Source organism: Pongo abelii, chromosome 12 (genome assembly GCF_028885655.2).
Source record: "Pongo abelii isolate AG06213 chromosome 12, NHGRI_mPonAbe1-v2.0_pri, whole genome shotgun sequence".
Lineage (NCBI taxonomy): Eukaryota > Metazoa > Chordata > Mammalia > Primates > Hominidae > Pongo > Pongo abelii.
The window spans coordinates 29,731,909-29,756,207 of NC_071997.2; the positions used below are offsets into that span (position 1 = coordinate 29,731,909).

Here is a 24,299-nt window from a genome sequence, read left to right on the forward strand (position 1 = left end):
GCGGCCCCCTCGCGCCTATCCGGCCGTGCGCGCCGCCTGCCCGCGCGCGTCCCCGCCGCCGTCCCCGGCCGTGCGCGTTCCAGCGGGCCGCGGGGAGTGGGGAGGGGCGCGGCCGCGGCACCCCAGGCCCGGATCCCGAGCCTCCATTCCTGCTGCTGCAAAAGCGTTCTTTCTGACCGAGACCTGCGGCCGGAACAAGTCCCGCTGGGCCTCCATCCAGAAAACAGGTTTGCTTTTTGAGAACGAAAAAAAAAATCCCAAACTTGGAAAAAGGCAAAAAACCAAACCAAAACAAGAACAAAGCCACACACACACAAAAAACCACCTTGGAAAAATGCAAAAAATAGATAAGTAAATTTCTTAAATCCCCAACTTGGAAAAAGGCCACTTGCTTGCGTTAAGGGTAACTTCTAGCATTTTCTAATAAGCCTACTTAGTAAAAGGGGGACGTTCTATTCTTTAAAGAACCCCCTTGGCTGTCCGGGTTGGGGATGTAACTGTGGTCCAGGTATAGTGGATTAACGAAGGACAATGATAACGGCCTCAACAGTTTACAGACCTGAAGAGTTGTAACTTCTTAACCTGCGGAAATGGATAAGGCCTGAGTCAACCTCAAAGGTATTGGGATTTTATTGCCCAAAAGAAGATAAACTAGTTTTATTTTTATACAAGCTACATGTTTGTTAACTACCCGACTATATCTGTGTCTGTTTAGCAAACAAGTAAAATAGATACGTGTATGTATACACACACACCCCCACACACACAGACACAATTTTCATCAAAGCTTTCAAGGAACAAGCGTTTTTGTTTTTGGTTTTTTTTCTTTTTTATTGGTTCCCTCCTTAATGAGTTAATAATATTGAGGGAGCTGGCTGTTTGAATATTTCACTTCTAGCGCCATTACTAATCATGGTTTAAAGGTTCTGTCCCTCATGCAGAAGATGTTTACTGAGTCCTTTTTTGGGGCCCTGTGGTTGAGATGAGACATTGGGTTTCCCTTTGAGGATTTGAATCGATGCACATGCATGGCAGAAAAGAAGTAAGTAAATGTGAAGCTTAGATGTGATGCAGCATATTATGCAGGATTTAAGGATCAAGGCTCTGGGAATCAGACCACATGGATTCAGAGCCTTAGTCACCACATATGACTGTGACCTTGTCACACTCTCATCTCTCTGTGTCCCAGTCTTCTCATCTACAGAATGTGGTACTAGGCTGGGTGCAGTGGCTCACGCCTGTAATCCCAACATTTTGAGAGGTGGAGGTAGGTGGATTACCTGAGGTCGGGAGTTCGAGACCAGCATGACCAACATGGAGAAACCCTGTCTCTACTAAAACTACAAAAAAAATTAGCCGGGCGTGGGGGCGCGTGCCTGTAATCCCAGCTGCTCGGGAGACTGAGGCAGGAGAATCGCTTGAACTCAGGAGGCGGAGGTTGCAGTGAGTCGAGATCTCGCCACTGCACTCCAGCCTGGGCAACAAGAGCAAAACTCCTTCAAAAAAAAAAAAAAAAAAAGAGTGTTGTACTAAAGAATATTGTAGAGGATGCATTTAAAATACAAAGCACAGTCATCCCCCAGTAGTAAACATTGCAACAAACACACACTATTGTCACTGTTATTACTGAATTCCCAAGATACTGTTCAAAACTTTAAAAGATAGAGTCTGTTCTAGAGGCTTACACATTGACAACTAAGGTAACTGAGGGTTTTTTTTGTTTGTTTTTTTTGGGGGGGAGTTTTTCCGAATTATTCTAGTTCCTCTTTTTTTCCTATAAATGAACTTCTAGGAAAATATTAGCATTTAGTCTTTTTTTTTTTGAGACGGAATCTCGCTCTGTCGCCCAGGTTGGAGTGCAGTGGTGCCATCCCAGCTCACTGCAACCTCTGCCTCCTGGGTTCAAGTGATTCTCCTGTCTCAGTCTCTCAAGTAGCTGGAATTACAGGTGTGTACCACCACACCCGGCTAATTTTTGTATTTTTAGTAGAGACGGGGTTTTACCATGTTGGCCAGGCTGGTCTCAAACTCTTGACCTCAAGTTATCCACCCGCCTCAGCCTCCCAAAGTGCTGGGATTACACGTGTGAGCCAAATATTTAGTCTTTGTAGCAGGAGGATTGTTTCTAAAATAGCAGTTCGCAAAGAGTGATCTCCAAAAAGTGGATCTTTAGGAGTCTCCAAGATCCTTTTAGAGGATCTACAATGACAAAACTGTTTTCATAGTTGTACTGGGACATTATTTGTCCTCTTTACAATGTAGACATTTGCTCTGATTGTGCAAAAGTAAGCACAAATCCCAGCAGTGGGACAACACCAAATCAGTAGTAACTGCAACCTTCACCACCGTGCACTTGCAGTAAAAACAAACACAAAGTGTCACTGAAGAATGTCCCCCGTGAAGCAGTCATGCCACTCATGACAGGGTGGGAAATGCACAGAAACACTCCTGCTGCATCCCAAGGATGATGGTTGCTGAAGGCCGTGCCGTTGTGCGATGGCCTGCAGTGCACAAGCTGCAGCTCTTTTTTATGGAACGCCATTTTACTTGAAAGCAGAACTGACAGACAAACTGCAGTTACTCAGATTTGGGCATTTGGCAGACATTTCCTCCAAAATGAATGACATGAGCCTGTCACTTCAAGAAAAACAAATGATAGTGTTTGTTGCCAGTGATAACATTCAAGCTTTCAAGTGAAAAATCAGACTTTTGCAAAACCTGTATCCATCACTGTAAGTTTGACAGCTCCCAATATTTAAAGATTTTTCTGATGAGATCAGAAGTAGTACTAACAACTAGTTGTAAAAAAATATTGTATAGCGATCAACCAAGTGTAGTGTAGTAAGAAATATATATTTGGCCATTGGCCCTGGTTCCTGACTGATACAGTTTGGCTGTGTCCCCACCTAAATCTCAATTGTAGTTTCCATCATCCCCACATGTCATGGGAGGGACCCTGTGGGAGGTAATTGGATCCTGGGGGCAGTTACCCCCGTGCTGCTGTTCTCCTGATAGTGAGTGAGTTCTCTCATAAGATCTCATAGTTTTATAAAGGGCTTCCCCCTTCACTCCGCACTCATTCTCTCTACTGCCGCCCTGTGAAGAGGTGCCTTCTACAATGATTGTAAGTTTCCTGAGGCCTCCCCAGCCATGCAGAACTGTGAGTCAATTAAACCTCTTTTCTTTATGAATTACCCAGTCTTGGGCATTTTTTCATAGCAGTGTGAGAATGGACTAATACAGTGACATAAAGCACTTAAATTCCTTGGAGTTTCCTGGGTGATAGGAGTATCTTTTGTTCTAATGAAGCAACTCTTGCTGGGCCCCTAAATATTTTCAGATGGGGACTGGTCACTGGAAAAACCAGGCCTCGTATGGAAGCCTGCAATTTTCAGCCCTATACCCAGTCCTCTGGAGAGATGAGAGGGGCTGGAGATGAAGTTAATAATGGATCATGTCTGCATGATAAAGCCTCCATGGAAACCTCTAGACCACAGAGTTCAGAGAGTTTCCAGGTTGGTGAACACATTCAGGTGCTGGGAGAATGGTGTGCCCAGTGAGAGCAGGGAAGCTCTGCACCCTTTCCACTTACCTTGCCCCATGCGTCTCTGCCATCTGACTGTTCCTGAGTTGTATCCTTTATAACAGGACATAAACTGGACATAGTAGGACATAAACTGTCTTCCCAAATTCTGTGAGCTGTTCTATCAGATTACCAAACAGGAGGGAGGGAGTCATGGAACCCCTGATTTATAGCCAAGCTGGAAAGAAGTGGGATAATCTGGGGACCCAATTCTTGCAACTGGCATCTGAAGTGAGGGAAGTCTTGTGAGACTGAGCCCTGAACCTGTGGGGTCTGACTGTAACTCCAGGTAGTTAGTGTCAGGATTAAATTGAATTATAGGACAGCCAACTGGTGTGTGGAGAATCAGATAAATGGTTGTTGGTGTTGGAAAACATGCCAAACTGATGAATTTTAATGTCACCAAATATAAAATATTTATTGATAGGGTTTTGGATTGCACATTGTACTAACCTTTAGATGGCTACCACTTGTTGGGTTTAGGTGTGGAAACTCAAAATACCCCCAAATTATCTGAAAAGATTAAAATATCTCTTCCTTTTTCTACTTATCTGTGTGAGGAAGGAGTTTCTTCGTATTCTTTGACCAATATATTGCAACAGATTGAGTGCAAAGAGAAGTATATGATTCCAGCTGTCTTCTATTAAGCCAGACATTAAAGAGATTTGCAAAAGGGTAAACAATGCCATATTTTTGTTTTGAAAAACATAGCTGTTTTTCCTTAAAGTATGCTATTTAAAGTAACATATAATGGGAATATTCATTTTCTAAAATGGATTACTAAAGGTTTTTAGTTTCTCATGTTGTAAGTATAGATGGATATAGTCCAGATTAACAAAAGCTCTTTGGGTTCCTTGATAATTTTTAAGAGTGTAAATGGGTTCTCAGGACAAAATGATTGAGAACTTCTGTTCTCAAAGAAACCCAGATTCTTAAAGGAAAATATACCAGGTTCTTTAACAACCCGCTACTCCCACCCCACCCGCTACGAAGTGAATATTTCTGTTTTGAACCAAACCAAGGCCCTTCCTGAAAGTGGAATAATAGAACAGATGCATCTAGAAAAACCAAGATATCTCTTACAGCGATGGGGTCATGTGGAGAACCATCTCCTACACAGGTAGGGATTTGCCAGTTCCCCTCAGCATTCTATGACAATTTGATAAATTTCTCCCCTATTCTTCATTTTGGGTTCAACCTGTATGAACTCAGAGTCCTTTAGTGCTAGGTGCTAGAATCTGACTTTGTTTTCCCTCCAGCCTCTTCCCCAGCTCCTAGCTGTGCTACAGAGAAGCTCCTGCAGTTTCTGTGTCAGCCAGAGGAGGGGACAATTCCTAGAATCCTGACCCTCCTAGTCCTGAACTCTCCTCTCAGTATACACAGTGGCTACCAGTCACTCAGGCTTTCTTGGGGTTCCTTTAAGAAGTGGGTTTGGAAATGACTTCTTGGCCACTCTTGGCAGTAAATGTAATAGAAAATTGCAGAGTACATATCTCAGTTCCTTTCTCTGAGCACATTGAAAATTTCCATTTGGCTCACTTGGTGGGTATATGAGAAGCTTACCAGAGTTGAAATGAGACTCTGTCCAGAGTAAAATTGCAGAACTGTAGTGACCGCAGCCAGGCATCTCTGTGTTGTACCATAACTGAGAAATGTTCAGCCAGACGGCCCTTTTCAGTAGACTTAGAGTTGGAGGCAGGGATTACAAACCCACACAAGTTGATTTCCCTTTCCTATTTATAGATGGCAATGCAGTTCAAAGACTTTTTGTTTTTAAGTAGGAGATGGCTGAATGAAACAAGCTGGATTCCATACTCTAGACCTTGGAAACCTTTGGTGTGTTTATTACAGTCTTAATGGGGAGCTGTCTTGCCTTGTTAAGAACTTCTAAATTATCCAAAACATAATAGGGCTGCACATTTGGAAAAATTCAACAAGAGGAATTATTTCATATTTTAAGCCCAAGAGACATTTTCAATACCTACATTTAATTTTTATTTTCACTAGAGATGATGTTTTGCTATGCTGCCTGGGCTGACCTTGAACTCCTGGCCTCCAACCATCCTCCTGCCTTGGCCTCCCAAAGTGCTGAGATTACAGGAGTGAGCCACCATGCCCTGCCAAGACCTACATTTTGAATTCCTGAAAATATATTTTAACACTTACCAAAATGGGAAAATTTTAAAAAGTGCTGAATTCTTGAGGTGAGATCACAGACACCTCCCACTGTCAAGTTAGACTGCATTCCCAGTGGAATTGGCTAAGGATACAAAATTATGCTGTAAGTAAGTTGACCCCACAGAGTTGGTTTGGGCCACGTGACTGGGTTCTGGCCAATGAGATGTGCATAGATGTGATCTAAGCCACCCCTAGGGCTCACCCTTAAGAACATACCTATGATCCTGAAGTTTTCTTCCCCTGATATGTGCTATGTGTTCTAGAAGATGGACGCACAAGATGAAAGCAGCTGTGACCCCTACATCACCATTTGGAGGAAAGTTGCATTATCCTCAAGGAATGTGATGAGCAAGTAGTTGATACCTATTGTTTTAAGCCAAGGATAATTCAGGACATATGATTTACACAGCACAGCCTGCCCTAATACAGGATACCAGTTCAGTGATGAAAACACTGGACTGAAAGTCAGGAGGCTTGTGTTCTATGATGTTGAACTATAAGAATTTATTGATTTTTAACAGTTTTTGATGTTCAAGTGGCAGTTTCACATGATTCACCCCAGTAATTCATGTGAGCCCTGACCAGCTTGGTATGTGACATTGAATTAATCCGTTACTCCCATCTGGATCTCATTTTTCTCATCTGTAAAAATCAGATCTAATAAACATCTATAGACTAATCCACCCAGTAACACCCAGTATCCTTGAGAAGGATATACATTCTTCTCAAGGACACATAGAACATTTATCCTCATATATATGCTGTAGGCTAATCTGTACAATAAGCCCCAGTACATTTTTAAAAATTAAAATCATACAATGTATGTTCTTTAACCACAACAGAATTAAACTTGTTAATAATTTGACAACAGCAGGAAATCTAGGAAATTTACAAGTAATGTGGAAATCAAATAACATACTTGAATAACCAATGGGTCAAATAAATCACAAGCAAAATTAGATGTATTAGTTTGTTTTCATGCTGCTGATAGAGACATAGCTGAGACTGGGCAATTTACAAAAGAAAGCGGTTTAATGGACTTACAGTTCCACATGGCTGGGGAGGCCTCACAATCAAGGTGGAAGGCAAGGAGGAGCAAGTCACGTCATCAATGGATGGCAGCAGGCAAAGAGAGAAAATTATGCAGGGGAACTCCTCTTTATAAAACCATCAGATAGGAGGTGGCTCCAGTGGCTGTGGTGGCAGCGTGAGTGCGAGGAGGTGGTGGCTGCAGTGGGGCAGGTGGTCGCGCGGTGGCGGGCACAGCTGTAATGGATAGGTAACAGAGGAGACCTCATCCCTTCCTAGTCAGGGCATCAGCATGACCAAGTGCTTCCTGCCCCCCACCAGCAGCCCCAGTGAACACCACAGGGTGGAGCATGGCAGTGGGCTTACCCGGACCTCCAGCTCTGAAGAGATCAGCCCTACTAATTTCCTGGATTGTACCACACTGGCCAGCCCTCACCTCCCCATGTCATCCTCCACAAGCCTCCTGATACAGTGTCTGATGATGAGAAAGACCATGGGAAGAGAAAAGGAAATTTTAAGAAAAAGGAAAAGAGGACTGAAGGCTATGCAGCCTTTCAGGAAGATAGCTCTGCAGATGAGGCAGAAAGTCCTTCTAAAATAAGGAGGCCCACGGGAATCCATGTGTTCAAGAATCCCAGCTTTTCTAAAAAGAAGGAGAAGGATTTTAAAATAAAAGAAACCCAAAGAAGAAAAGCATAAAGAAGAAAAGCACAAAGAAGAAAAAAAGAGAAGTCAAAAAAAAAAAAAAAAGTCAAAAGACTTGACAGCAGCTGATGTTGTTAAAACAGTGGAAGGAAAAGAAGTAAAAGAAAAAGCCATTTCAGGAGCCAGAGGTGCCTGAGATTGATGTTCCAAGTCTCAAACCCATTTTTGGAATTCCTTTGGCTGGTGCAGTAGAGAGGACCATGATATATGACGGCATTTGGCTGCCAGCTGTTTTCTGTGAATTACGTAGAGAAGTATGGCATGAAGTGCGAAGGCATCTACAGAGCATCAGGAATTAAATCAAAGGTGGATGAGCTAAAAGCAGCCTACGACCAGGAGGAGTCTACAAACTTGGAAGAATATGAGCCTAACACTGTAGCCAGTTTGTGGAAGCAGTATTTGCGAGACCTTCCAGAGAATTTGCTTACCAAAGAGCTTATGCCTAGATTTGAAGAGGCTTATGGGAGGACCACGGAGACTGAGAAAGTGCAGGAATTCCAGCGTTTACTCAAAGAACTGCCAGAAGGTAACTGTCTTCTGATTTCTTGGCTCATTGTGCACATGGACCATGTCATCGCAAAGGAACTGGAAGCAAAAATGAACATACAGAACATTTATATAGTGCTCAGCCCAACTGTGCAGTTCAGCAACCTAGTCCTGTATGTGTTCTTCACACATGTGCAAGAACTTTTTGGAAATGTGGTTCTAAAGCAAGTGACGAAACCTCGGCGATGGTCTAACATGGCCACAATGCCCACGCTGCCAGAGACCCAGGCAGGCATCAAGGAGGAGATCAGGAGACAGGAGTTGCTTTTGAATTGTTTACATCAAGATCTGCAGGGTGGGATAAAGGATTTGTCTGAAGAAGAAAGATTATGGGAAGTACAAAGAATTTTGACAGCCCTCAAAAGAAAACTGAGAGAAGCTAAAAGACAAGGGTGTGAAACCAAGATTGCACAAGAGATAGCCAGTCTTTCGAAAGAGGCTGTTTCCAAAAACGAGATGAATGAAAATGAAGAAGTTATAAATATTCTCCTTGTTCAGGAGAAAGAGATCCTGACTAAACAGGAGGAGCTCCTGGCCATGGAGCAGTTTCTGCGCCGGCAGATTGCCTCAGAAAAAGAAGAGATTGAATGCCTCAGAGCCGAGATTGCGGAAATTCAGAGTCGCCAGCAGCAGGGCCTAAGCGAGACTGAGGAGTACTCCTCCAAGAGCGAGAGTGAGGATGAGGAGGAGCTGCAGATCATTCTGGAAGATTTACAGAGACAGAACGAAGAGCTGGAAATAAAGAACAACCATTTGAATCAAGCAATTCACTAGGAGAGTGAGGCCATCATCGAGCTGCGCATGCAGCTCTGGCTGCTCCAGATGCAGCCAGACAAGGCCGAGCAGCAGGTGCAGGAGGCCAAGGAGCCCATGTGGCGCGGGGGTGCCATCCAGCCACACAAGGATGGCATCCTCGAGCTAATAGCAGCTAAATAGCCACCAAAGGCAGGCAAGAAGCCAGCAAAGCCATCGCCCAGCAGGGACGGGAAGGAGACGTCCATCTGAGCAGCCTCCGTGGCCGTCCGGAGTCCATGAGACTGAAAGGACTCGTGCATCTTACTGTAACCCGGGGGCCAGGCCGGCTCTCTCACTGTACATTCTGTAAAGGTGTCTTCTCCTCTCAGACTCTTCCTCTGTCACACGTCTGACTCCTTCACGTCAGGCTTAGGTTCCATGGGAGGATGAAGCAGTGGGCTGTAGGGACAGATGAGTTTTCCACACAGTGTCAGCATATTTGAAGATTAATTTTCTTCCTTAACTGGAAATAACTATTTTAACCCTTGAGTGGCTTCTTTTTAAACCACAAATCATCTTTCTTTGCTTTTTTATCACAGCAGAATCAGGATCATTCAAGGGGGGAACCACACCAGGTCAATGCTGCGCCCTCCGTGGTCTCTGGCACTTTCACTCTGCTTGTGCCTTCAACACCTTGGTGCAGATCCCTATGGGGGAGCTACCTCAGGTTCTCTGACTGGTCAGAGCAGCACCTGGCCCACCCTCCTAACTCTTTCCTTCTGCAGTTCTAAACCACAGTCCATAAGCCAAAGTCACCAGGACGGCCTATCTGGCCACAGACGGGCGGCCTATGGAGCCAGCCCCCCCACCCCAGGCAGCGCAGGCCAGCCGAGAGGCCGCCCATTCCCGCCGGTTTCTTACTGTGGGGACCAGCAAAGGCCTTCTCACTGGGTTGATCAAAGGTAGTCACCTTGGCCTGGTGCATCCACAGAGGATGTTGCTCAAACCAGAAATCTTTTAAATGACTGACCTTCCTTAAAAACAGAATGACTCTGATTGCTTGCTTGGGCTAAAATGTACATGTCTTCTTGCCTGAATAAGCCATATATATGCTCTTAAACAAAAGTTTGAAATTATCCATATGGTCTCAGTGAACCTACTGGGGGACTCCCAATTGACAAGATTGAGCAATAAAAAAAATTCCTTTCCTTTGAATGATAGCCGTGATTCACCCCGTCCCATTTTCTTGTTTCTGGTCCATCCAATGAGATGGATGCTGTGATGCTCTGAAGCTTCTGGGAGGCCAGACTCTGGAGGCAATGTGCTGCAGGCACACTCTGTCACGGTGAATAGCACCAAGAGACAGGCCAGGCTTGTGGCTCAGAAGACAAACCCCATACACACTCAAGGAAATGAAAACAAACCCCACACGAGGGCGCTCTCCTCCTCCTCCTAGGTAGTATTTATTTTCAGCACCTGTTTGATGCAGTTTTTAATCCTCTACATATTGCACTGTTGTGACTCGTTGGCCATTATTTGATTTTTGTACGAAAAAAAAGCTTTGTTATAGAAATCAGCATATTATTTTTTAAATCTGAAGATAAGATATTCTGGTGACTGAAAGTATGGTCAGGTGTCAGATATAAATGTGCAAATGCCTTCTTGCTGTCCTGTCGGTCTCAGTACATTCACTTTATAGCTGCTGGCAATATCGAAGGTGTCTTTTTGGTTTGTGTAAACTCTAATTTCTATCAAGGTGTCATGGATTTTTAAAATTAGTATTTCATTACAAATGTCTCAGCATTGGTTAACTCATTTTTGCCAGGACCATTATTGATCAAGCAAATAAATTCAGCCATTTGGGAAAAAGAAAAAAAAAAACCATCAGATCTCGGGAGACTTATTCACTATCACGAGAACAGCACAGGAAAGACTTGCCCCCCATGATTCAATTAACTCCCACTGGGTCCCTCCCACAACACGTGGGAATTTAAGAAGAGATTTGGGTGGGGACACAGCCAAGCCATATCATTAGAAAATACTTTCAGATGAATGAAAATGAAAGTAAACATACCAAAACTTATTGGGATGCACTGAAAGCAATGCTCAGAAATTTATAGCTGTCAATATCAACTTTTAAAAAGAAAAAAAAATCTGAAATCTAACCTACTCTTTCACCTTAAGAAACTGTAAAAAGAATAGCAAATTAAACTCAAAGCAAGATGAAGAAATAATAAAGAGTAGAAACAAATGAAGGAGAAAATAGGAAAACAATAGAGAAAATCAACTAATGAAAAGTTGGTTTTTCAACCCAAATGTCCAACAGTGATAGACTGGATTAAGAAAATGTGGCACATATACACCTTGGAATACTATGCAGCCATAAAAAATGATGAGTTCATGTCCTTTGTACGGACATGGATGAAGCTGGAAACCATCATTCTCAGCAAACTATCGCAAGGGCAAAAAACCAAACACCGCATGTTCTCACTCATAGGTGGGAATTGAACAATGAGAACACTTGGACACAGGAAGGGGAACATCACACACTGGGGACTGTTGTGGGGTGGGGGGAGGGGAGGGATAGCATTAGGAGATCTACCTAATGCTAAATGACGAGTTAATGGGTGCAGCACACCAACATGGCACATGTATACATACGTAACAAACCTGCACGTTGTGCACATGTACCCTAAAACTTAAAGTATAATAATAATAAAAAAAAGAAAAGTTGGTTTTTTCAAAAGATCAGCAAAATTGATATGCCTTTTCCTAGACTGACCAATAAAAAGGGGAATCAAATTACTAAAATCAAGATTGAAAGAAGGAGCATTATTACAAACCTTACAGAAACAAAAAAGGTCATATATCAATTGTATGCCAACAAATTAGAGGACCTAATGGAATATACAAATTCCTAGCAAAACAAACAGGTAAATTAACTCAAGATGAAATAGAAAATTCGGATCAAACCTTAAGAAGTAAGAGATTGAATTAGTAATTTAAAGTTTTCCTACAAAGACACAGCCTACTTAACTTCACTGTTAAATTCTACCAAACATTTAAAAAAGAATTAATACCAGCACTTCCACAAACACTTCCAAAAAACAGAAGAGGATGAAATACATCCTGTATTCATCCATTTTCATGCTGCTGATAAAGACATACCTGAGACTGGGCAATTTATGAAAGAAAGAGGCTTAATACACTCACAATTTGATGTGACTGAGGAGGCTTCACAATCACCTCAGAAGACAAAAGACACATCTCATATGGCGGCAGACAAGAGAAGAGAATGAGAGCCAAGCAAAAGGGGTTTCCCCTTATAAAACCATCAGATCTCATTAGCCTTATTCACTACCACGAGAACAGTGTGAGGGAAACTGCCCCTATGATTCAGTTATCTCCCACTGGGTCCCTCCCACAGCATGAGGGAATTATGTAAGCTACAATTTAAGATGAGATTTGGGTGAGGACACAGCCAAACCATATCACATCCCAACCCATTCTCTGAGGTCAGTATTACCCTGATACGAAAACCAGATTTAGACATCACAAGAAAACAAGAAACCAATACTTCTTATGACTATAGACACAAAAACTCTCAACAGAATACAAGGAAACTGAATCCAGCAACATATTAAAGAATTGTATACTATAGCCAAGTGGATTGTGTCCAGGAATTAAAGGTTGCGTTAATATATATCAGTAGGACAAAGGACAAAATCATATGACTAAATAGAATCAGAAAAAGCAGTTGACAAAATTTAACTCCCCTTCATGATAAATGCATGCAACAAACTAGGAATAGAAGGCAACTTCCTCAACCTGATAAACATGATCTACAAAAACCCACAAATAACATCAAGAGAAAAGACTAAAAACTTTCCCTCTGAGGTCAGGAACAAGACAAGGATGTCTGTTTTCATCATGTCTATTCAACATTCTGCTTTCATCAGTTTTTTTCAACATTTTACTGGGGCTCTAGCCAGGACAGTTTGGCAAGAAAAAGAAAGCATCTGTATTGGAAAAGAAGAAGTTAAGCTATCTCTGTTTGCAGATGGCATAATCTTGCACATAGAAAATCCCAAAGTCTCCACCAGAAAACTATTAGAACTAATACATGAGTTCAGGAAAATTACAGGCTATAAGATCAAGATATAAAACAATTGTATTTTTCTAGACTAGCAAAGAACGACCTGAAAATGAAATTAGGAAAATGATTATATTGAAAATAGCATATAAGGGAATAAAATTATTAGGGATAAATTTAACAAAAGAGGTTCAAAACATATACTCTAGAAATATTTTTGAAAGAAATTAAGGAATACCTAAATAAATGTAAATGCATCCTATGTTCATATATCAGAGGACTTAATACTGTTAAGATATACTCTCCATATTGATCTACAACTTTATTGCAACGCTCATCAAAATTCCAGCTGGCTTCTTGGTAGAAATAGCCAATCTGAAGCTAAAATTCACATGAAAATGTAAGACACTCAGAGTGGCCAAAACAATCTTCAAAAGGAAGATCAAAGTCTGAGGAATCACACTTCCTGATCTTAAAATGTACTACAAAGCCACAGTAATCAAGACAGCATGGTAACAGCATAAAAACAGATATATAAATCAGTGAAATAGAATTGAGAGTCCAGAAATAAGCCCTCACATTTATGGCCAATTGGTTTCCAAAGTGCTAAGACAATAAAATAAAAAAGGAATAGCCTTTTCAATAGATGGTACTGAGACAACTGGATATCCACATGCAAAAGAATGAATTTAGATGCCTCTCTCACACTTACACAAAAATTAACTCAAAATGGACCATAGACCTAACAAGAGCTAAAACTAAAAATCTAGTAAAAACATAGGCATAAATCTTGTAACCTTGGGTGAGACAGTATCTTCTTAGATATGCCACCAAAAGCACAAGCAACAAAAGAAAAAATAAATAAATTTAAAAAAAATTGTGCTTCAAAGGATACTATCAGGAAAATGAAGAGAAAACTCACAGAATTTTTTTTTTGCAAATCATATATATGTGTATTAGTCCATTTTGCATTAGTATAAAGGAATACCTGAGACTGGATGATTTATAAAGAAAAGAGGTTTGTTTTGGCTCACGGTTCTGCAGGCTGTTCAAGCATGGGTCTGGCAAGCATGGTGCTAGCATCTGCTTCTGGTCAGAACCTCAGGAAGCTTTTATTCATGGTAGAAGGTGATGGGGGAGCAGGTATGTCACACGGTGAGAAAAGGAGCAAGAGAGAGAGTGGGGAGATCCCCAATTCCTTTTAACCAGATCACACATGAACTCATAGAGTGAAAACTCACTCATTACCATGAGGGGGGCACCAAGCCGTTCATGAGGGATCCATCCCCATGACCCAAACATCTCACACTAGGTCCCTCCTCCCACATTGGGGATCACATTTGAACATGAGTTTTGGAGGGGACAAACATCCAAACTATAGCAATATGATAAAGGACTAACATCTAGAATATCTACAGAATTCTTACAGTGTAATAATAAAAAGACAAATAGCCCAATTTAAATATGGGTAAAGGGTCTGCATAGACATTTTCCAAAGAAGATATACACATGGCTGATAAGCACATGTAAAGAAGCTGAACATCATTCATCAGTAGGGAAATGCAAATGAAAATCACAAAGAAATACCTCTTCACCCCAGCCAGGATGGCTATAATGAAAAAAGACAATAACAAGTGTCGGTGAGTTGTGGAAAATGGAGCCCTTGCACATTGCTGGTGAGAATGTAAAATGGTGCAGTTGCTTTGGAAAACTTTTTGGCAGGCTGGGCGTGGTGGCTCACACCTGTAATCCCAGCACTTTGGAAGGCTGATGCAGGCAGATCACCTGAGATCAGGAGTTCGAGACCAGCCTGACCAACACGGTGAAACCCGGTCTCTACTAAAAGTACAAAAATTAGCCTGGTGTGGTGGCATGCTCCTGTAATCCCAGCTACCTGGGAGGCTGAGAAGGGAGAATCACTTGAACCAGGGAGGCGGCGGTTGCAGTGAGCCAAGATCATGCCACTGCACTCCAGCCTGGGCGACAGAGCAAGACTCCGTTTCAAAAAAAAAAAAAATACTGTTTGGCGGTTTTTAAAAACGTTAAATGTAGAGTTAACATATGACCCAGCAATTTCACTCCTAGGTATATACCCAAGAGAAATGAAAACATATGTCTATGCAAAAACTTGTACGTTAATGTTCAAGACATTGTTATTTGTAATAGCCAGAGTAGAAAAATCACACATTTCCATCAAGTGGTGAATGAACTTTTATTTTATTTTTATTTTTTTGGGACAGGGTTTCACTCCTGTCACTCAGGCTGGAATGCATGGTGCAATCTTGGCTAACTGCAGCCTCTGCCTCCCGGGTTCAAGCAGTTCTCCTGCCTCAGCCCATGGTGAGTTTTGTGATATGTGAAATTATATTTCGATAAAGGTGTTATCTGAAAATGTGGATGTGGGCCAGATGTGGTGGCTCACACCTGTAATCCCAGTACTTTGGGAGGCCAAGGTGGGTGGATCACAAGGTCAGGTGTTCAAGACCAGCCTGGCCAACATAGTGAAACCCTGAACCTACTAAAAAAAAAAATACAAAACTTAGCCAGGCATGGTGGCATATGCCTGTAATCCCAGCTACTCGGGAGGCTGAGGCAGGAGAATTGCTTGAACCCGGGAGGTGGAGGTTGCAGTGAGCTGAGATCATGCCACTGTACTCCAGCCTGGGTGACAGGGTGAGACTCCGTCTCAGATAGATAGATAGATAGATAGATAGATGATAGATAGATAGATAGATGATAGATAGATAGATAGATAGATAGATAGATAGATAGATGATAGATAGATAGATGATAGATAGATAGATGATAGATAGATAGATAGATAGATGACAGATAGATAGATAGATAGATAGATGATAGATAGATGATAGATAGATAGATAGATGATAGATAGATAGATAGATGATAGATAGATAGATAGATGATAGATAGATAGATGATAGATAGATAGATAGATAGATGATAGATAGATAGATGATAGATAGATAGATAGATGATAGATAGATAGATGATAGATAGATAGATGATAGATAGATAGATGATTGATAGATAGATAGATAGATAGATGATAGATAGATAGATAGATGATAGATAGATAGATAGATAGATAGATAGATGATAGATAGATAGATAGATGATAGATAGATAGATGATAGATAGATAGATAGATAGATAGATAGATAGATGATAGATAGATAGATGATAGATAGATAGATAGATGATAGATAGATAGATAGATGGTAGATAGATAGATAGATGATAGATAGATGATAGATAGATAGATAGATAGATAGATAGATAGATAGATAGATAGATAAAATGTGGGTGTGTGGTGATTTAAAAAATACCCTGACTGTGATGGTTCATTGTATATGTCAAGTTGACTGGGCTAAGGGATGCCCACATAGTGGTGAAATTATTTCTGGGTGTATCTGTGAGGACATTTCTGAAAGAGATTAGCATTTCCATCAGTAGACTGAGGAAAGAACGTCTGAGCAGCCATCACCCCATCCATTAAGGACCCAAAAGAACAAAAATGTGGAGGAAGGGTGAATTATCTCTCTCTTTCCTTCACCTGAGAATTCATCTTCCCCTGCCCTTCAACATTGGAGCTTCTGGTTCTTGGGCCTTTGAACTCAGAATAAATTGCTTTCCTGATTCTCCAGCTTGCAGAGGGCAGATGGTGGAACTTCTCAGCCTCCGTGATTGTGTGAGCCACTTCCAATAATAAATCTCTCGCTCTCTCCTCTCTGCCTCCCCAACACACTCACATATCTATGTGTACTACTATGTATATTGCATCTATTATGTATATATATGTAAATATATACACACATATACACACACATATTACATATATATATACACACATTATGGTTCTGTTTCTCTGGAGAACTCTAATACCCTCACGCATACTCCAGTTCACTTCATTGTATGCATCAAATGAATGGAATGGTAGGTGGAAAGAAGGCTCAGCTACTGTTCATTTCATTCTGGCTTTGTTGTTGACTCTGGTAAATCACTTAACTTCTGGGCTTACATTTTTTAATAAGAAATCAGTCTGTTATTTTGAGTGACTGCTGGGTTCCCTTCCAGCTCTAATACCCTATTATTCGATAGAAGCTAGACCTGAATCCATGCAGTCACTGTAGGGAATATACATTTATATCTGGATCTGTGTTCTGTAACAAAAGTAGCAAAATATGGAAGGAAAAATATAGAAAAAATTAGGAGAAATAAGGAGAAAATGTAAGAAATGAGTAAGTTGATTTTTGTATGTGGCATATAGCTAGATAATTACCCATCCAGTTGGTTGAAAATATAATCACTATTTTCTCTCCAATCATGGAAGGGTGAGACCTATTTTTATGTGTCTTATGATAAGGAGAATGCTAATTAAAATAAAGTTAACTATTTTCTTTTTTCATACAGGGTATGTTGCTCAGAATACAATTGTGAGACCATCTCTTATAGTAAAGTAATGTAGTGCTAGGTTGGCACTTGAAAAATTGGTCCTATCTCTCTTCTAATATTGAGCTCACATAGCATGAAAAAATGTATCCCTCTGTGATAAGACCTATTAATAATAAAGCATGAATAGACTGTAAGTATAAAAAAGTATCAAACTCCTGCTGTCTCATTACTGAATATCGTAGGGTTGATATCAGGAAAGCTCTGCATCAATTGCAAAGTTGGAAACTCACCACGCATGTGCTTTATTTTCTTTACCATCCAAATCTCTTCCTGGTAATAATTTAGCTGCAAAGGAGGTGCATTGATTCTTCTGAGCAGGAAGGCACCACTTGGAGCATGTAAAAAAAAATGCAGATCTGTGGGCCAGTGTTACTCAAGTAGGTCCAGGTGAAACTGGGAGAACCTAATTTTTAAAAGCTCCCTGAACAATTCCAGTGAGCAGCCAGGTTTGGGAATACTGACCTAATCAAGGCCCCAAACTGATGGATATAGTCAGTACTCAGATGCCATTGACTATAATAAGATTCTATGTTCATTTACAAACAGTTTTTGCAGGAACAGGGCAGAGAAAGACTACACTGATTGTACTAAAACTCTTTTTGCGAAGTAATCACATATCCTTGCAATTGTGTATTTTTTTTTTCTTTCAGGACTACTTTCAAAGTTTTAGCCTAAGTCCTCTTTGTTTTTAGAGTCTAAAGACTGCCTTGCTTCCCTGGCAATAATACAAAGCATTGTGGAAGCGAGCTGCCCTCCGTAATCCGAGTGTGTGATCTTGATCACTTGAGAGTTCTCTGAACTGAATGAGTGATTCTGAAGCACATCAAAGAATACTAGTATTTTATCTGCATTTTCTATTTGGTAAAAATAGTTTTGTACACACCCTTACCTCCCCTTAATTGGACCACTCATTACTGGATGTTTAAAAGCTCTTTTTCGGACTTGGCTGAGGCTTTTGACAATGAGTAATCCAAAACACTGAAATAGACCATTGCAATGTATACATTGGTTACCATTGGTTACAATCACCTCTCCTAGCTCTGGGCATTCTGTGATATGAGAGGCCTGATAATTCCCCCAGCCTTTAAATTGCTTTGCTTTGTACACCCAAAGACACTGTGTCAATGCTGCATTGTAGTTGTAAGCCTTTTCTTTTTAAATGAAAATTAAGAATCCAAATTTAAGTTAAAATTTAGCCACACTCAGTGCCTGTAATCCCAGCACCTTGGGAGGCCAAGGTGGGTAGATTGCCTGAGCTCAGGAGTTCAAGACCAGCCTGAGCAATATGGTGAAACCCTGTCTCTATAAAAAATACAAAATTAGCTGAGCATGGTGGCGCATACCTATAGTCCTAGCTACTTGGGAGGTTGAGGTGGGAGGATCGCTGGAGCACAGGAGGTCGAGGCTATAGTGAGCTGAAATCGTGCCACAGCATTCCGGCCTGGGTGACAGAGCAAGACCCCGTCTCTTAAAAAAAAAAAAAAAAAATCAGCCACATATGGGTCCTCCAAAGTAATTTACCTAACTGAAGTGACAATGGGATGAACACTGCCTTCATGAATGAGTTTGTATATGTGCAGACCGTGGCAACTATGTTTTCTTCTTTCTGGTGGCCAGCAAAGTTCTTTGCTATTAGTTGTAAGAGGCCAACAAGAATCCAAGTGATACCCTAATTCCTAGTAAGAGTCAAGGTAAATAATATCTTAAAAGAAGGCACTACTCTCAACCCTCTATTGAAACCACTCCATTAAAAGCCACTGATAAAGTAATTCATTCATAGACGTTTTTCAAGTGCATACTGTATGGCAGGTACTGCACAAGGTTCTAGAGAGCCATAAATTATTAATAGCAATAGTGAACACTTACATAGTGTCCACTGTGTGCAAGCAATGTTTTTCAAACTGCACATAGCAACCCATTAGTGGGTCACAAAAATCAAGTTCGTGCTTCACACCCACCCATCATTTAAAAGAATAGAAGATAATTGAATCAGAAATAGTAGAGTGCTTCCTTCTTATGAAGGGTAAGAATTATTTCATAAGGCTGGGTGTGTGGCTCACACCTGTAATTCCAGCACTTTGGGAGGCTGAGGTGGGAGGATCACTTGAGCCCAGGAATTCGAGACCAGCCTGGGCAACCTAGTGAGACCCCATCTCTACTAAAAATAAAAAATTAACTAGGTGTGGTGGCATGTGCCTGTCATCCCAACTACTTGGGAGGCAGAGGTGAGAGGATCACTTGAGCCCAGGAGGTGGAAGCTGCAGTGAGCTGTGATTACACCACTGCACTCCAGCCTGGGCAACAGAGTGAGACCCTATTAAAAAAAAAGAATTGTATTAGAAAACCTTTATTTTATGCATACACTCACAGACTTCACACACTCACAGATCTATGTGCACTGGTCACAATATAACATGTATTTTGTATTGTTTTGGTCAAAAGTTTTAAAACCAGTGATATAGAGCATAATTACAGAAAAAAATATGCATTTTTTCACAATTTTAGTCACATTACAAGAAAATAAAATTATAGAGTAATATTTGTCAAAAAGACAGAAAAATCTTAAGTAAAATAATAGCAAATTGAATTCCGTTATATAGAAAAGGGTTAATGCATCATGACCAGGTAGAGTTTATTCCAGGAACACAAGACAGGCCTAATATTTGAAAGGCAACCAATATAATTCACCACATTAAAAGAATAAAGGCAAGAACAGTGTGATTATTTCAACAGATGCAGAAGAAGGCATTGGATAAAATTAAATACCCACTCGATAAAATTCTCAGCAAACTAGACATAGAGAAGAAAATGTTCATAATCTGATAAAAGGCACCTACAAACAAACAAATAAAAATGAACAAAACCCCCAAATCTTATAGCTAACACTATATTTGTTGGATGAACAAGGCAAAGCAATACACTATCGCCATTTCTATTCAACATTATGCTGGAGGGATCTTAGTTTAGAGAGAAAGAATAAAACTATCTTTACAAACAGATGAAATGATTGAGTACAGAGAAAAACCAAACAATTAGATATATTAAGTCATTTAATCCTCACAACAATGCTATAGCTGGATAGAGATTTTCTGAGATTAATATTTTCCCTTCTTTAAATGTTTGGAAGACTTCACTAGGGAAGTTTGCTGCTGAAATTCTTTTGTGAGAAAGTACTTAATTATAGACTCAATTTTTTAAACAGATGTAAGGCTATTCCAAATTTTTATTTTTTATTTAAGTTTTAATATGTGGTGCTCTGGAGAAAATTTTTCCATTTATCCAAGTGATATGGTTTGGCTCTGTGTCCCCACCCAAATCTCATCTTGAATTGTACTCCCATAATTCCCATGGGTTGTGGGAGGGACCCAGTGAGAAATAATTGAATCATGGAGGTCGTTTCCCCCATACTGTTCTCATGGTAGTGAATAACCTCGTGAGATCTGATGGTTTTATCAGACGTTTCCGCTTTTGCATCTTCCTCATTTTCTCTTGCCACCGACGTGTAAGAAGAGCCTTTCGCCTCCCTCCATGATTCTGAAGGCTTCCCCAGCCGTGTGGAACTGTAAGTCCAATTACACCTATTGTTCTTCCCAGTCTCCGGTATGTCTTTACCAGCAGCATCAAAACGGACTAATCCACCAAGTTTTCGAATTTATTTGCACAAAGTTATCCGTAATGTCTTATTATCTTTTAAATTATCTGTCAAATCTGGATTGAGGTTTCCCTTCTCATTCCTGACATTCATCATTTGTGTTTTCTCTTTTTTCTTGTCCAGTCTTGCAAAGATTTCTAATTTATTAATATTTTTTAAAATCCAACTTCTGGTTTTATTGATTTTCTCTGTTCCAGCCTATTTTATTAATTTCTGCTTTTATCTTTAATTCCTTCCGCCTCATCCTTTTATTGCCTGTTCTTTTTGAGTTAGAAGCTTAGATTATTTATATCCAACCTTCTCTTTTCTGATATTTGTACTTAAAGCTCTAAATTTCCCTGTAAGTACTACTTTGGCTGTACCTCCTAACTTTTGATATATAAGGTCATCATTCAATGCTTGTTCTATTTAATTTGGCTCACTTTTTCTGTCAATGTCCAGTTATCGTTTCTTTTCTTTTGTCTTGGGGAGTTCAGAAGTAGACAGCATAATTTTGCAAACATCAGAGCAATATTCACATAGTTTCACAAATCGTTTTTCCTTATAACGTATCTAACAAAATATCTTTTGGTATTGAGTCCTGAAATGGTTTTGATCAGGAGAGCATGTTCTGATTCTTCTCTGCTTCTATAAAGTCTATGAGAAACAGCACCACAGAGTCTTTTAAAATATAAACTATTAGGCTGAGTGCGATGCCTCACACCTGTGATTCCAGCACTTTGGGAGGCCGAGGGGAGTGGATCACTTGAGGTCAGGAGTTCGAGACCAGCCTGAGCAATATGGCAAAACCCCGTCTCTACTAAAATACAAAAATTAGCTGGGTGTGGTGGCATGCGCCTGTAGTCCCAGCTACTTGAGAATCTGAAGTGGGAGGATCACCTGAGCCCAGGGAGGTCAAGGGTGCAGTGATTGTGCCACTGCACTCTAGCCTGGGCACCGGTGTGAGACTCTGTCTCAAATTGTGTGTGTGTGTGTGTGTGTGTGTGTGTGTGTGTAAGAGAAAGGGAAGAGAGAGAGAGAGAACTAAGCTCTGATTTTTTTTTTTAACATGCCCAAATTCCTACCTATGGGGTCTGGGGAGTCACATCTTACAAACCATAAAGTCTCATTAGAGGGGTTTTTATTTTAACCCTATAGAGCAAGGTGTGCTTTCTAACCTGACTCTGGCATAACATCATATAACAAATAAGGCAATAAGTCAAAATATTTTAACCCCAAATATATTTCCTTGCCAAATCTTGAAATTGCCCTGCAAAGTTTTCTCTTGTGGGAAAAAATTCGCATTCTATAGAGAATCCCCTTTCCCCTCCCTTTTTTCCTTCCTTGCTTTCCAGATCCAGGAAATCAACTAAGAGTTAGGCACCACCCTTTTAGGTCCGATGAGAAACATTTAACAATCTTGGCCGGGTGCAGTGGCTCACGCCTCTAATCCCAGCACTTTGGGAGGCTGAGGCAGGTGGATCACGAGGTTAGGAGATTGAGACCATCCTGGCTAACATGGTGAAACCCCATCTCTACTAAAAAATACAAAAAATTAGCCAAGCGTGGTGGCGGGCGCCTGTAGTCCCAGCTACTTGGGAGGCTGAGGCAGGAGAATGGTGTGAACCCGGGAGGCAGAGCTTGCGGTGAGCCGAGATCGCGCCACTGCACTCCAGCCTGGGCGACAGAGGGAGACTCTGTCTCAAAAAAAAAAAAAAGAAAAAAAATCTGTTCTGTCTGAGGCCTGCTATCTGAGAGCTTCCTCTGCACAGTAAAACTTGGTCTTCACAATCTTTTATCTTAACCTAAACATTTCCTTTCTATTGATCCCAGCCTTCAGATAAACTCAATCGTGACCTGGAAAATATTTAAATCTACCTGCAACCTGGAATCCCCCCACCCGCTTTGAGTTGTCCCCCTTTTCTGAACCAAACCAATGTACATCTTAAATATATTTGATTGATGTCTCATGTACTTGATTGACGTCTCATGTCTCCCAAAAATGTATAAAACCAGGCTGTGCCCTAACCACTTTGGGCACATGTTCTCAGGATCTCCTGAGGGCTGTGTCACAGGCCATGGTCACTTACACTTGGCTCAGAATAAATGTTTTCAAATATTTTACAGAGTTTTGACTCTTTTGACTCTTTTTTCATCAAATTATATATATACACACACACACACTAGTAAGTGTTACTGTTCTTAACTTCCTTGTATTTGGGCAAATAAGGAAGTGACAATGATCCTCTTTGTCTTAATAAATAAGACTCAGTGTATTTCCAGGGAATGGAGATGCTAAGTATTATAACCAGAGAAATACCTTATTAAGACAACTAATCAGAATTATAGACTTTGTACATATAAAAATTTACTTTCATAGTAACAGTATCTGAAATCCAGTTATATTTGCAAGAACAGCTTTATTATGCAAAACAAAATCTGTTTTCCCAGAGATGTGGAGGAAAGCAAAAGGTTTTCATCTTTTTTTCCTGAGATATCTCTCACCTATGGTTAGAAAGGCCTGTAGTCTAAGACTAACTACTAGAATTCTATTAGCACTGAGAGAAAAGGGCAGGCCCAGGAGACCCAAATCTTATAATACGAAAATGGGGCAGAAAAGAATTATTAACAAATGGAATGTGGGGCTGCTAATGTTTTTCTTCTACAATTCTGAGTCGTTTTATCATGTATGGAAGGACCTTAAAGATTCATTTTACCTCCTGATATAGACATTACTTGACTCATGGCACACAGTGGGATGAAAACTGGCCTGGTTAATTGCAGTACCAGGCTTTCAGGAAGGAGGTAGAAGTTGTTTTGATTGTTGAGAATCAGAAAATTTGTTTCAGAAGCCTTAACATTTGGCATAGCCCTTGACTTAGCCATTCTACATCTAGGGATTGTTCTGAGAAAATAACCATTTATATGTGTGAAGATTTAACTATAAGAGTGTCCATTATAACATCACTTATAATTCTATAAAATCTGCAAAAAGCCTGTCTTCTCAGTTAGGCAAGATAAGTTTATTATATTAGAATATAATGGAGCAAAAATGATGCTGATGAATATTTCATAGTATAGAAGAACATTCATGCTGTATTTTTAAATTAAAATATGTTTAATATAATTCAGTTTTTATATTTTTTAAAAGTATATATTTATGGTATATGATATATATTTATACATTGATAAAAGACCAGAAGGATAAATACCAAATGTCGACAGTGGTTATCCCTTGAAGATTATAGGTGATTTTATTTTCTAAAATAGTTTCTAATATTTGCATTTAAAGAACTTTTGGCTTATCTGCAGTTTAAAAAACTTCT

The 24,299-nt window shown here is 40.4% G+C and overlaps 1 pseudogene; it reads left to right on the plus strand.

Moving 5' to 3' along the window:
• Nucleotides 1–4,462: 4,462 nt before the first annotated feature.
• LOC100431963 (ralA-binding protein 1-like) lies at nt 4,463–11,297 on the plus strand (annotated as a pseudogene).
• The last annotated feature ends 13,002 nt before the right edge of the window (nt 11,298–24,299 follow it).